This window comes from Pyrus communis, chromosome 7 (genome assembly GCF_963583255.1).
Source record: "Pyrus communis chromosome 7, drPyrComm1.1, whole genome shotgun sequence".
Taxonomy (NCBI): Eukaryota; Viridiplantae; Streptophyta; class Magnoliopsida; order Rosales; family Rosaceae; genus Pyrus; species Pyrus communis.
In genome coordinates, this window is record NC_084809.1 from 1976122 (window position 1) to 1992189 (window position 16068).

General features: G+C 34.9%; 1 protein-coding gene and 2 long non-coding RNA genes across 3 annotated transcripts in view; all 3 read left to right on the plus strand.

Moving 5' to 3' along the window:
• LOC137739621 (uncharacterized) overlaps positions 1-16068 on the plus strand; it is a 38161-nt gene that overhangs the window by 18802 nt on the left and 3291 nt on the right. The gene's annotated exons all lie outside the window — the stretch shown is intronic.
• LOC137738958 (uncharacterized) lies at positions 1082-7812 on the plus strand. Its single transcript, XR_011069079.1, has 3 exons — positions 1082-1274; positions 4606-4699; positions 7732-7812. It is a non-coding gene; the product is annotated as an uncharacterized lncRNA (long non-coding RNA).
• Positions 14166-15471, plus strand: LOC137738820 (uncharacterized). The gene is made up of 5 exons (XR_011069061.1): positions 14166-14639; positions 14732-14856; positions 14927-15008; positions 15092-15224; positions 15382-15471. It is a non-coding gene; the product is annotated as an uncharacterized lncRNA (long non-coding RNA).

Sequence of the window (16068 nt, forward strand, 5' to 3'; positions counted from 1 at the left end):
AACCTTAGTTTTTCTTGCCTTAATAGCTTAGTTTGAACTAAGGCAGTATCAGTGAAGTCATTACATGTGGCTCTCTGATACTCTAATAGGGTCACCGTCGGCACTAGCAAGAACAAGGTTAGCATAACCAACTCTCAACTCATCCGGTAGATCTATCACTTGGCCATAATCCAGCAAGGCAACCTAACTTGGAAGAAAGGGAACGGGTAAGGGAGGTAGAGTATGGTTTTTTGCGGCCAATTTCTAGGGACCTGGTCTGGTGTTGATCCCTTCACAGGGTGTGCAATTCTAGAACACATTTTAATAGCTTTATTCGAATGGTCATTGAGAACATCATCAAATATAAATGACTGGTCGTCAACTGCCAGTGAAACCCCATCACTGTACCTGGATAGAATAATTTAAAACCCATAGTGGTTTGGGTTAGATGGGTATTTGTTAACCCAGAGTGCTCAACCACATAAGTTAGACCTCTTAGTTGCTTTCTTTTGCTCTAATCCTGTCAATTTTTTGGCTGACGTGTTCACTTAATTAAAGGTTTATATTTCCCACTAGGAAGTATCTGGGAAAAGAAAAGGGGAAGGAAACAAGAGCCGAAATAAAGGCTGTTTTCTTTTCTTTTAAATTGTTTAACGTTTACGCTTTTTATTTGTCGAGTTCATAATTTAGTTCATTTATACCGTGCTTTTGGCATGGTTAATTCTTTTAAGTGTAGGTTACCCTATAGACGTTACAATTTAGGTCCTTAGTTGTTTGATAGAAAATTGCTTTGATTCATCGTTTCTTATCGAATAGTTTGATCGCTACGCTCTTATTTCAGATCGTAACTCATTTTGATTGTGAGTTTGTTCTGTAAATTTTTTTTTCCTCTGCTATTAATAGCTTACCAAATGTGGTAGCAGAGTGATTGCATTGGTAGCTTATGTATACAAGTGAATTCAGATGACACAATGAGTTTGATATTAAAAAAAATGTCTGTTGGTTCAGTTTTTGAATCTTTAAAAACTGTTGAATCAATTTGAATATGTAATTTCATGTTTATTGTTAGGTAAATTGCTGTTTTTTTTGCTGATAAAAAGTATAAAGTTTGGTTGTGTAAATTTGTATAGTTTTATACATTTCGCTCGGTTGACAATTTGATAATGGCTGAAGTGCATTCTTTAATCAAATGTGTTTTCTTTCCTCAATCGTAAATGTCTTTTTGGTATTTTGCAGATCGAAACAAAGTGAAAGCTTTTGACTCTGAATTTTGCAACTGCTACCTTGCTGCTTTGGTAAAGTCTCAACTTCTTGATAATATCAATTAATTTTGGCTGTAATTTTAGGGTATTGAGTTGAATGCATATGCGACATGGCATAGGTTTAACATGATTAGAACTTTAATATCATGATGTGTGATGCTAATTAAGCACAATATGAGTATCTATACCAAGAAAGACATGAGCATCTAACAGATCTACTTTCTTTGCAATTTCAATTTGGGAATTGAATTTATTAATAAATTACGATCTTTTTAAAATTTAGAAAAGAGCATGTTAAAAGACCAATTTTCTTTACAAGAACTTGAATACAAAGTAGACCATCGGTGAAAACAAACCAACAACGATCATGGTAATTTAGTAATTTAAACATAACCAGCTTTGAGATTCATACTCACCCATTGTCGGTTTTCCTTGCGAGCATATTTCCTACCCAAAGTTTCCCAAACTGTGTTGTCAAACTGCTGCATCATCATATCTTTCCAACTTCTAATAGTGTTTGGTCCCCATACTTTCCACAATTCGTTTTGGATCTTAATAGTAGCTACTATATTGCTTCGAATTGTCAATGATTTCAGTTTTTCGTTTTCTTTTCTTTTTGGAAAGCATGAGTATGAAGTTTGATCACTGAGTTTGACAAACAAATATATTGAACCTTTCAAATAGACTTTAAATTTATCCCATAGATTTTCTCCTTTTCTTTTTCTGATTGTTGCTGCCATGCTGAGAAAAAAAATTATATTAATGGCTGTTCATTTATCTATGCAGTATTTCATACTTATTCTGATCTCCACCGGTTCTTTAAATGGTGTGGTTTTTCAATCAGTTAACAGTTTTTAAAAATTCAGAACATTATCAAGCATAAATGACTGGTCGTCAGTTAAACCCTTCTGAGATATACCCTTTGTTGCACTCTCACAAATTTAATCCGTTCCACCATCACAGTTTTTTTAGCTTTTACAGTTTTCCCACTGTTTCTGGAATGCATTTTCGATCTTAATACTATCTGCTATGTTGCTTGCTGTTATCAAATTTTAAAAATTGAAACAACGTTATAGTTCTAACCAAAATTTGTGAAGGCCAAGGATGTAACCATCTTTGGTTTCACAATATTAATTTGAATTATGAAGTTATGAGTGAATAAATTGGGAGTCTGAAATGTGTGTCTGCCACATAAGCTGGGTTGGGTTGGGTTGTATTAGCGACTCTGTGTGAGTGTAAAGGTGGGTGTGGAGGTGGAGGTGGAGGTGGTGGGGTGGTGGTTTTGTTTTTGCGCCATCCCAAGACCAAGGAGAATGCATGTGAGAAAATGTGATGAGTTTTAAACTCATCACTCACTTATTAGTCAAGTCAACCATTTTCCACTCAACTCTGATCTGCCAATTTGCCAATTGCCATATCGTTTTAATTTGAACAGGTTTAAGGATTAGGTTTGGTTGGATTTCAACCATTACATTTCGGATTAAAAGCATTAGGTTGAACGATTAGATTTGGTTGGATTTCAACCATTACATTTCATAGATTTGAAATCTGTTTACTATCTCATTTAATTGTTGTATGTTACCTCATTTAACTCAAATTTAATGATATTTGGTCCTCCAATTTCTCGGATTTCCTAACGGATTTACTTTCTTTGGAAATTTCAGGAACCCTGATTCTGGGAGGAAGAATACACTGCATTGCCATCTTTAAGTATACATTTCTGCACACTGATTACATGTTCAAAAGCCTAATTAGTTATACACCATTTTTTTTATTACCTTTGCAAAGCTTTTCTACTTAGATTTTAAATATGTGATTAGTTTGTAAAGAATAAACGAGACAACTAATCATGGGTACATACTTCTTTTTCGATTTTATCCTCTGCATTGTTTCCTAAATGAAATTGGATTCATAGATGTAGGGATACAACAACAACTGAGGTGTGAATAAAAGGTCTAGCCGTAACGATTTTAGGGTTTAGAATTGATTCGAAAATATGAGAAAATGCTGCATTCTCTGTTTTTTTTTTTTTTTTTTTTTTTGTTGCTGTAGTGATTCCAACTTAGTATATACCCACTTTTATAGTACCATGAATAAAGAATATGCAATTGCTAGGATCTCAATTTGATAATCCCATTATAAATGGATCTATATAAATCAAGGCTAATTCAGTCCAACTTGATATAGTATGACTTAATAAAACATATCCTTTGATCTTTATATTACTTATGGTTTTCTGTAGTGGTGGTTTAATTAAAATCGAAAAATGTAATAAGAATGAGGTTACTCATTCATTATATTTTAATATTTTCTAGGTTTTAAATTAACTTTGATCTATCCAAATATGATGTTAATCGATTCTGAATCAATAAATAAGAAGATTAACTTTGATCAAATCTGTTAATTCGATTTCAAATATGATGTTACATGTACTGTAGATTGGTCACAGCCTAATAAGAAGACTAACTAGAAGTGATTTAGCCCTTCATTCTCATTTTTTTTGTTCAGTCCAGTAGCAGGAAAAAACAAGGGTGCCTGAAACTCAGTTACCTAAGCATATATGTTTAACAGCTTCCTTCACTATAGATTAATACCCAACGATTCTAACCTATATTATATTGTTTATATACTTTTGGAAGTATGTCATAATCAATTTGATTTTCTATTGGTATGTGTGAAACCAATTTGATTCAGGTTACAAGGTTGAGGGTTGCGCATGGTTAATCATGTTCAATAACCTTAGTTACAGTGCCATTCACTTAAATTTTGTTTTCAAGTTATAGAAATACGGCTTTTCATTCTTACTTAATATAAGCTTTCATTACATCTTCGGTTTCACATCATTCATCATTGTATTTGCTAATATCAGTTTTTAGTGTGATAAGCTTACTGGTGTATTGTTAAAAGGTAGTGAAGTAATCTGTGCTTGACGACTTACCTGCTCAAACAGCGCTTTTTATGTGTTTTGTTAACTGCTAAGTAGGTTTTTAGGAACTTTGTATTTTCATGTTTTCACGAATTTAGAAAACAGTTTTGACGATGGAGATTGCCTGTTGAGTGGGAGGACTTGGCTTTTGGGGACATGATAAATTCAAATTTTAGCAAATGTTTGTTTCCTCCATACTAATTCAAAACCGATTACGATACCTCATCCTTACTTTAGGCTTTTAAATTAATATGGTGACAGAAGATGCATTCCCATTGTTAGCAACTTTTCTTTCGTTAAATGTGAATTTTTCGTACATTAAGTCCATTGAACTATCCCAGTTAGAGTCCATTGCACTGTCGCAAATTGAGTTACATTTCCTGTATCCATTTGTTTGCGCTTCGAATTCTAACTCTCAATCTCATTGATTTGTTGTAGTTTAGATCAAGGTGTTATTGCAACGTTGTGATCTGCTCTTCTTGCTGCCTTTCATCTAGGGATCCGCACCTATTGCATCTGAATCAAGGCTTTGGTATGTCACCTAAACTAAGATACATTGTTTCCCCGTGCTTTCTGGTTGAGTTAATGCAGATTTATCATGTTTCAGTCGATTGTTTGGTTTTATCAGCTTATGTCATTCGTTTGCTACCTGCTTTGTTTTCATTCTTCGTTATCTCTGTGATCTTTTGATACTTAACAAGTTCATTGGTTTCTTTCTTTTTGTTGGTTTTAACTTAGTCTCAACCATTCTATTATTGTTCAAAGGTGCATTGGTGTCATCTATGATTTTGCTTTAACCGAGTGTTCCTAATTCTTAGTCAAAAGTTGTTAGCCATTTTATATGTTTTTTTGGTCAATTGCTTTCTTTCTTTGTCGCGTTTTGAATCTTCCAACCCACTCTTCAAACCTTAGTTACTTTGCTTGGTTGGTGTGCTTGGTGTGGTTGGTGTTTTCGTTAGGTTTTCCTAAGAGTCAACCCTCTCATCCGTGCCAAAGTACATTAATAAGTGCTGTTAATAACTACGCTCTCCGAACAAATCTAAGTTCTTTGTAACCTCTGTTTCTCCAAAGGTCCGATAGTTCTTTCTTTTTTTTGGTTTAAATTTTGTCTATGCAATTCTGTTATTGTGTGAAAGTCTCTTGGTGTCTCTATGATTCTTATCTAACCCAATGTTTTTAATTGTTTATCAAATGTTGTTAAACATTTTATATGTTTTCTTTTGGTTCCTTCCTTTGTTTGTTACGTTCTCACTTTACCAAACCGTTCTTCGAAGGTTAGTTACTTTGGTTGGTTGGTCTTTTCGTTAGGTTTATCTGATGGTCTACTGTCTCATCCTCCCCGAAGTGCTTTAATAAATGATGTTAACAATTCCAATCTCTCAACAAACCAGACATATTTCCAAAAAAAAATCACAACTTCTATATTTAAATTTTAAAATTTTTTTTACTGTGTTATTCTAAGACCTAGAAGCTAAACAGATTTTTCTAACAAACATAAGTATTGACGTTATATTTAATTTGTGATTCAGGGTAGATAAAATGGTCAAAGAGATTGATCGAAGCGAACAACAAATTCTAGGAGGAGTTTTGGTTAAAAATTTAAAGAAACTGATTGAGGCTCGAAACAATAACAGGCTTCGAAGAACGATACAGATATATAGAGAAACTGCCCCAGGACCCAATACAAAGAAAGGAGTCAAAATAGAAAAAACAAGGATGGGTTTGCGTGTTTATGGTAAGGGTGCAAACCGAAACAAATTGGTCGTCCACACTATCCATTCACCTGCAAATCGTAGTGATTCACCGGAAGAACAACTTCCGTTGAATGAAGAAGTTTAACATGTTTTTTGGCGGGTTTTCGGTGGGATCTACAAGTTTGGTTGTTGCTACAAAATTGGAATTTTGTTGCTCTTTCTTGCCTCCGCCGTAACATCCTTCTGGGTTTTTAATGTATAGAGACTTAACGGGTGTTAGATAAGATAAACACCATGTAAACCTCTTTTGTTTGGTCATAACATCAATAATGTAAACAATTAACCCTTTTACCGTTCAAGGATGAAGTGTTGGCGTGCTAGGAATATCTTTCTCTGCTTATATATTTTTTCCATTTCTCTTTTTCTTGATAGGATCGTTTGACTCATGCTTCTTTGTTGGTTATACACTAATAAAACAGTTTTTCTATTAATGTTTTGATATTATTTGTTTGTTTTTAAATTGCAACTTTAGTTGTTTTTATGAAGATTCTGTTCTCATTTTTAACTTTGAAAATTTTAGTTGGTCCCTCAACAATTTTTAATTGGTTACTCCAAAACATATGTTTTATGCTGTGTTAGTTCATTCTTTGCAGCCATATCTGAATTCTTAAAAACTATGGTAATTAATGTGGTTTTTCGGGTGGTTTTTCAAATGGGGAAAAAGGGGTGAGCGACGAATTTATATTATTATTCTCGGTTGGTATGTAACTATTTGAATATGGAAGGCATCGTATTATGCAAACAATGCAACAATTGTAAATAGAAAAGGTCCCTGCGGTGTGCAAAGGGTGGGTTTAGAGATGGTGAGGTTTGCCTAGGTAGCAAGATTAATGCTCATGGTTTCGTAGTTGTGTTGATAACTGTGAAAACAAACGACATTGGTCGCCTCATTGTTCCTCTACAATGATTTTAATGTTTGGATCTTTAATGACTTCTCAACTTAATGGTTTTTAACTACTTCAGAGTGATTCATAAAGTTGGATACAATTTTATTAGAGGGTGTCAATTTAAAAGTATGGATTAGGGGTTTACATGTTTAGGGTCTTCAGCTATGGATACAAAGTTGTTCATCACGTTAGACAGGAATTTCAAGTTGAATTATGACCATGATAAAATGTTTCTTATGTTTACTTACCTTGGACTGACTTCAATCCATTTTTTCCACCATCACAGATTTTTCATGATTCTTTTCAATTTTTACTTCTTATAAATAAAATTGTTCCAGTCAACTTATCGACGTGTTGACATGTTTAAGTGATGGTGCTTAAACTCAAAACATCCTGGAGTATTTCTATCATTAATAATTTGTATCAAGCTCACCGTTTAATAAGAGTCCAACCTACCAACTTTGTGAAACGGAACAATGGAATCACATCGTAGATTTCTATGTTTCCCTAAACATATTTAATGAAAAAGTTTTCCAACGTTTATAGGATCTAACACATACTGAATGCAAGCTTTAATCTTCGAACTCTCAAATGATGCATATCCTTTAGCATCCATCACAAATGTTTCTGTATGTTGTTCATTAACTACGTGAGGTGCAACTCCGTCTTCGACTGTTAAAATATATTTATTGTTGGAAATTAAGGGCTTAGACTCTTAAATATACACTTTTCATCTTGCACTATCTATCGGTCTAAAGTGAGTCAGACCTAAATAATTTGTTTGTTTCTGTCAAATTTATAAATGCATGTCTTATATTAATGTCGTTGAGCCGTGCATTAGTTTTTATAGTTCGATGTTTGTTCTGTCTTTGGCTTCTCTCTAATTATATACGTGTTTATATTTTGTCTTCCTATTTCTCTAGGTTTTGTTTTTATCGTTGGAGTCCTGCACTGTTCTTTGGTGGCATTCATTCACAGCTACACTTTCGTCTCTACAACGGTTAGATTTTTGTCCCTTTAAAGAACCTTTAACTTTTTATTTTTTTATTTTTACTCTTTTCTCGGTTTACATGTTCAATCGTCAATGCATGCTTTTTTGGATCATAGTAACGTCGTTATTCGATATTTATGCTGCTTTCCTTTATCACCATATTTTTGCAATCATCGTTCACTTTAATCATTAATTTTCCACTCTGCACTGACAAACCACACTATTTCAGGAAACAATTACAAATCAATTGTCTTTATTCTTCATTCTAATCTAAAAAGATTAGGATTATGTTTTTACTATTATGTTAACAAAGTGTTTGCGATTCTGAAGACCTCTTGCTTGAATGGGTTTTGGTTCACCGCTCATTTCATATGGTTACCATAGTTGTTTCATCGTCACATTCCTTCTGTTAGAAAGTAAACCATTGCTGTGTGGTTTTTTCCGTTTATGTAGATTTATGTCTAGAAGAATAGGGCTATCTAGGAATGCCACTAGAACTGAGCGTGCTGATTCGCCTACATTTATTGCGGTTGTTAATCTTGATGATATCGTATTACAAGATGTTCCCATCAGTTATGACGACGAATACAACAATACTTCAACCTCTTTACTTTTTTTAAACAAAGGAAACAACCCTCCCCAAACATTTACATCAAGTTTTGAACAACATACTCCTGTTGGAGGTCTTCTTACCTCACATTCAGCTGCTGGAACAAGTTCTCATCAAATTTCTGTACCCCTTTTTCTTGCTGACCATGCCACTATGCGCCGGTTGTTAGCCAAAGATGCTCCAACTATTCATTCTGTTAAAAACCCGCTCATCACTGGGCAGGCAACCTATCAGAAAAAACGAAAGAGTATGCACTCTTTCAATATAACTTTGTTTACATTTTGCTGCTGATTTCAAAATTTTGCTTATCTTCGTTAATTAACTTCTATCAATTGGTTTGATGTATGCTTTTATTATTCATTGTTTTTATAGGGAATGATCCAGAATATGTTGATTTTGGATTAAGAAATTGCCAATGTCAATATTGCAGTGCTCTATTTTGGTCTGCAGAGCAGACAAAAAACCATCCTGAGCGTACTTCTTCTATTTCTACCCCGCAGTTTACTGCGTGTTGCATGAGTCAAAAAGTTCAATTCCCACGTGCTAAACCCACACCCATTTTTTTGGATGAATTGTTAAACCCCACAAATTCTCAAAGCTTTTTACAGTTTAAAAGAAATATTAGATCGTATAATTCAATGATGGCATTAACTTCAATGGGGGCCAAAGTTGATCCATCGATCAACAAAGGTCGAGGTCCATATGTTTTTAAAATTAATGGTCAAGTGCATCATTTGATGGGTTCTTTGTTGCCTCCAGAAGGCGACAATCCTAAATTTGCACAGCTCTACATTTATGACACTCAAAATGAAGTCAGTAATCGTATCGGTTGTTTGAACAGATCAGAAGCATCTGAAAAACTCGATCAAAAGGTTGTTAGTGGCCTCATTAAAATGCTAGACGAGTGTAATGAGGTTGTTCAACTTTTTAGGCAAGCTAGGGATAGAATTGATGAAAGCTCCACAAGTAATTTACGTCTACGTTTGTACGGTGCACAGAGTAACCATGATGTACAACACAATTTGCCAACATGTGACGAGATAGGTGGCTTAATAGTTGGGGACATTGGCCAATTTCACACCGAAAGAGATATTGTTGTGGAGCATAGGACAGATGGCCTCCAAAGAATCACAAAGTTACATCCTAAATACATGGCTCTACAATATCCTCTTCTTTTCCCATACGGTCAAGATGGGTACCGGAAAGGTCTTCCTTGGAATCCAAATTTTAGGGGCAAAAAACCAAAGACTGGGGGGGTATCAATGAGAGCATTTTTGGGTTATCAAATTCAAGATAGACCAGGACATAGTGACACCCTGTTGAAAGGCGGCAGATTGTTTCAACAATACTTAGTTGATGCATATGCGACACTTGAAGAAGATAGATTAGATTTCATTAGGGCAAATCAAGATTCTTTTAGAACAGAAGGTCTTAAAGGAATTCATGAAGCGCTCAAAGCAGGAAATGCAACCAGTTCTTCTGTTGGCAAAAGGGTCATTCTCCCAACTTCATTTACTGGCAGTGTTAGATATATGATAAATAATTATCAAGATGCCATGGCTATATGTCGCCACCTTGGAAATCCTGATTTATTTATCACTTTCACATGCAACGCTAAATGGCCTGAAATTATTGAAGATCTGCGTGATAAACCTGGTTGTAAAGCTGAAGACAGGCCAGATTTAATTTCCAGAATTTTTAAAGCAAAACTTGACCATTTGATTAAATACCTCAAATCAGGAAAACCTTTTGGCGATGTCGAATCTGGTTAGTTCTTTATTGTTGACCAATTTTTTCCTTTTATTTGTTTCTATTTTATCACTGCAACTCCTAAGAGTCTATGGTTTTGATACTTCTGCATATTTATTATTTTTTTAAACAGTGATTTACACGGTTGAGTTCCAAAAAAGAGGTCTTCCTCATTGTCATATCTTGCTATGGGTCAATCAACATTATAAATGTCATTCTCCTTACGATGTTGATTCTATCATTTCGGCTGAGCTTCCTGATGAAGAACGTGACAAAGCTGGGTATGATGCAGTTTCGCAGTACATGATCCACGGCCCATGTGGTGTTGCGAATCAATTTTCACCTTGCATGAAAGAAAACAAATGTTCAAAAAAATTTCCTAAATCTTTCACAAGTGAAACCACTTTTTCCACAGAGGGTTTCGTTGCATATAAGCGTCGAGATATACAAAATCTGTTTGTTCTTAAAAACGGAATCAAGCTAGATAATACATTTGTTGTCCCTTACAACCGTGAGCTATTGTTGAAGTATCAAGCACATATAAACGTTGAATCATGTTGTCAATCAACACTCATTAAGTATCTTTTTAAGTACATAACTAAAGGTGTTGATCGAACTAGAGCTGTTTTTGAGGATGACGAGTTTGATGAGGTTGTGGCTTACCTAAACTGTAGATACTTATGCCCATACGAAGCAGTGTGGAGATTGTTACAATTTCACATTCATTTTAGAGAACCATCGGTTGAGAGGTTGTCTGTACACCTTCCATCTGACCAAAATGTTCTTTTTAGAGAGACTGATGATCTAAACCATGTTGTTAACCACCCAAATCTTGAAAGCTCTATGTTAACCCAATGGTTTCAAACCAATGTCCAAGACCCTGATGCACGTATGTTAGCTTACGTTGAGTTCCCTACCAAGTATGTTTGGAAAAATGATGAAAAACAGTGGACCCGTAGAAAAAGAGGTAGATCTCTAGGAAGGGTTGCGTATATTCACCCTGCTGCGGGTGAATTATACTATTTGAGGTTGCTACTAAATTACCAAAAAGGCAGCTTTAGTTTTAATGATTTAAGGACTGTCAAAGGCATTCTTGAACCCACATTCCAAGCTGCATGCACCTCGCTTGGATTATTAGGGGATGATAAGGAATGGAATAGTGCTATGTTAGAAGCTGTTGTCACTGCGTCATCCTTTCAATTAAGGCAATTGTTTGTCACATTGGTTCTCTTTTGTAATGTTGCTAATCCATCAACACTATTTGAAACACATTGGAAGACGATGTGTGATGACATTTCGAAAAACATGATGAATGCTTTTGGCCTACAAGATGTCTCTAAGTACCAAGATCAACTTAGGAATTCACTTTTGTACGAGTTAGAAAAGTTGTTTGCTGCTTCGAATAGTTCTTTGTCAAAGCATCACCTACCACAACCAAACAAGTTGATGATGGATAGAATTACAAACAGGAGTTTGAGGGAAGAGTTAGATTACAATGTTGACTCACTAAAACATGAGCACTCAAACCTATTCAAGCTGTTAAATAAAGAGCAAAAATATGTTTATGACAGTGTCATACAAACAATTCACAACAACAGACCTGGCCTGTTTTTTGTACATGGTCATGGTGGAACAGGCAAAACTTTTTTGTGGACCACCATCATAGCTAGAATTAGATCCCAAAATCAAATTGTTTTAGCAGTGGCTTCATCTGGAATTGCCTCCCTCTTACTTCCTGGTGGAAGAACGGCTCACTCTAGATTTAAAATTCCTATCAACATCACAGATTGCTCAGTTTGTGAAATTAAAAAAGGGACTCATCTTGCAACCCTAATCAGTGAAGCTACTCTCATTATTTGGGATGAAGCACCTATGAATCATAAACGATGTTTTGAAACCCTAGATAGGTCCCTTCGTGATGTTCTTAAGGGGTCAAAACCAGGTTTTGACCATTTGCCGTTTGGAGGTAAGCCGATTCTTTTTGGAGGTGACTTTAGACAAATTCTTCCTGTTGTTCCAAACGGAAGTGTTGCTGACATTGTCGAAGCTTCATTGACGAGTTCATACCTTTGGCCATATTTAACAAAATTTTGTTTGAAGCAAAACATGAGGCTTTCGAAACCAAGTTTGGACGAAAGAGAAAAACAAGAACTCACTCATTTTGCAAAGTGGATATTAGACATTGGAAACGATACTGCTACCAACTCTTTACCTTCAACTAATGAAGAAAGCTCTTGGGTTCAAATTCCAGAACAATTCCTTATCCGTTTTGATGAAGATCCTATCAAAGCTATGGTTTCAGCTGTGTACACAAATTTCAAAACTAATTTCCGAGATGTGCCATATTTGAAAGAAAGAGCTATTGTCACACCACGAAATGATACAACAACTGAAATAAACGCTTTTATGTTGGGTATGGTGCCCGGCGATAATCGTACCTATCTCAGTTTTGATACGGTCTCTTCTTCAACAGAAAATTTAGAAAATTTAGATGTGCTTTATCCAAATGAATTTCTAAACCAACTTGATTTACCTGGTTTACCGCACCACAAGTTAGATTTGAAAGTTGGCACCCCAGTGATGTTGCTTAGAAATTTAAACCAAAGCAGTGGATTGTGTAATGGAACACGATTGGTTGTGATGCAATTGAACGACAGAATTATACAAGCAACAATCATAACGGGAAGCAACATTGGTGAAAAAGTTTATATCCCCAGGATAATTACTGAATCATCTCAGCATAAATATCCCTTTACTCTACGAAGGCGACAATTCCCTCTTAAACTTTGTTATGCGATGACAATCAACAAAAGCCAAGGACAATCCTTAAAAATTGTTGGCCTATATCTATCGCAAACTGTTTTTTCACATGGACAACTATATGTTGCGCTATCTAGAGTCACCTCAAAAAAGGGTCTCAAAATCGTTATTGCTCACAATAGCGACATGCCCTACGGTTATACAAAAAACATAGTTTATAAAGATGTTTTAAAACATTTACAAGAAGGTATAACTTTGTATTATTATTTTGTGCATTTGTTTATTTTTGTAAACATGACTTCACTACTTAGTTGTTAAATCACGTTATTCAATTTTGAATTTAATTTGGTCCTAAATTGTTTATATATCTAGATTAATGGAGGAGCAAGCAGTTCGTTTTCTGACGCCATACCAGCCAGCAAACAAACTCCACATCAGGGTATGCAGAATATGGGTCACGAAAAGCATTGGAGATAATCCTCAACCTATAAGTCTTGATTGCATCTTCGTTGATAAGGATGTAAGATTTTTACACCTTCTTACTTATTGTTGAATGCTAGCATTTTTACGTATCCAAATGTGCATGCCATGTTCTCAGTACAACAAACTTTGTAATCAAACATAGACTAAATTCCACAAAGAAACTGATTTATACACTCTGCTACCCAATTATGCATCGCTTACATAATTACCATTTGTCTGATTAATTGTTTCACTAGATATGATCTTGGGCTTAACATTAAATTTATACTAGGTTAACAAGTTCATGCAAATAAACAACAAATGAAAAACCTATTTTCTCCATATGATGACATGGCTTTCAATAAATTTTGTTCAAAAAAAAAAAAAAAAAAAAAAAAAATTTCACAGTGCACCATGCACACTCTTCCTATCTTTGGATTTCACTACAAATATTATATTTTGTTCTGTTTGACGAAGCTTTTATGCCTCTAGAAACAAAACTAAGTATGAACTATCAAGTCTTCTTTTCCTTAATTTTTCTTCATTGTTTTTTAACCTATACAAATCAAACTAAATGTCATTTTGCAAAGTTGCTTCAACTACTACCGATTTGATTCTCTGAATAATCTCCATTGTCATCTTGCATATGATCTTAAATGCTATCTAAGTAGCCACAAATAGACTATATTGCATGTTTACATGATTCTTAAACTATATGCATTAAATGTTATCCCACTCATTTAGTATTATGTCTAATCTTAAAATTCTCCTTCTAAAAGAGAGATGCGGTTCACGGAACCATGAACGGTCGAGACATCCAATTTTTTTTGGACCATCTAAGTGTCGGCAATGCATATGAAATCAACAAATTTCGTGTCATTCACAACAAGAGATCAAGCAAGGTTGTCCCTCATGCAGCTATCATTGAATTGAATAGGAAAACCACAATCGTTCCTATTCACAAAACAAGTCAAGAACTCCCAATGCACTGGTTCAATTTAATTGAGCTTAATCAACTTCATCAAAGAATTGACAACGATGTTGAGCTTACAGGTAACAAATTTAGTTTCAAGTGCCGCTCAAACATCTAAGTTGATCATTTATATGTTTTTGTTGCCTTCAGTGTCCACTCATTCCTCCCATTAAATATTATATGTAGATGTGTTTGGTTGCCTAACGGCTGTGCAGCCAACTGAAGAAATCACTATCCAGAACACAAGAGTTGCAAAGAAGAGAAATCTAACCTTGCAAAACATTAGGTAATTACTATTTACATTAAACTCTAAATATTATTTATATGCCACCCTATTTATGACATATACCAAACCATCATCTTTTGTATTACTTACAGAGACGAAACAGTGAGAATAACCTTATGGGGAGAGACTGCAACAGGTTTTGAGACCAGTGGAATACAAGCACTTTTGCCACCCGTATTTTGTGCTTTCACAAGCCTGAAAGTAAAACAATACCAAGGTTATACCCTACCATGCTTTATCTAACTACTTAAAGTTTCAGTTTGTTAATTGTTATCTCATATTTACAGGAAAACCTGTTCTCGGAAGCACAGGATCAACCGTTTGTGTTTTCAATCCAGATATTCCACAACTCTCTGAATACAAACACAAGTAAATCGACAACCCTTCTTTAATAACTTTTTCGCTTATATTTCTTCGATTAATCTTTCTCACCCTAAACATGCACAAAACAGGTTTAAGCATAGCAGATCACCTCTTCAAATCCTGCCCACCTCAGCTGAGATGTATACGGGCCGTGCAGTCAGTGCTACTACTGAGTCAAAAACAATTGACGAATTGCTTTTACTTGATCCTGCCTTGCACAAGGTTAGTTTGTCATCACCAAACTATTCACCGAAACCACCTCTTTTTACTAATAGATTTTCGTGCTGCATCTAACTTAACCATCTCTTGCTTTGCTTCTCTATCTGTTTATACTCCATGTTTGCAAAGTTAATTTCAAAATCTCATGTTTGCATAACAGAATGCAAGTTTCGTATGCCAAGCAACTATTGTTGAATTCGATTTGACTAAGGGTTGGTGGTACAAATCATGCCCATCTTGCCATAAAGTTGTCAAGAAACACTCTGAATCGTTTGAGTGCAATGAACATGGGTTCATAAACAGATTACCCGAACCATGGTAATATACTTTTACACCTATTTTACATATGATGCTTATAATACGTTGCTGAATCCTTTTTTATTATCTTGCAATTATGACAAATAAGTCGTCTCCCCAAGGATTACATAATACATAAATGATCCTTCATCCATACAAAGGATGCCCCTATGGTGTGCATCCCAAGCCTTGCTATAAAAAATACATTCAACAATCATTTCAAAAATTCTTCTTTGGTTATCACTTTCTGCTTAACAGCTGTGATTCTAAATAAGACCATTGTAAAATATCCTTTTAAATTTGTTCCAATTAAGAATTCTAGACTACAACAATCTATTTTCTATGTCATTGGGTTGCACTCATCCTTATTTTATGTGTTTTAGTCGTGCTTATTCATATTTACACATGTTCATTACTTGGGAATTAAACTTCCAGTGCACAACTTTTGAACATCATATTAATTGTTAAACTATGCCTTACAAACTTTGGGAACCATCATTTCCATTTGTGCTTCTACATTATAGAGCCAGCAGCTAAAATCAGCTTATAA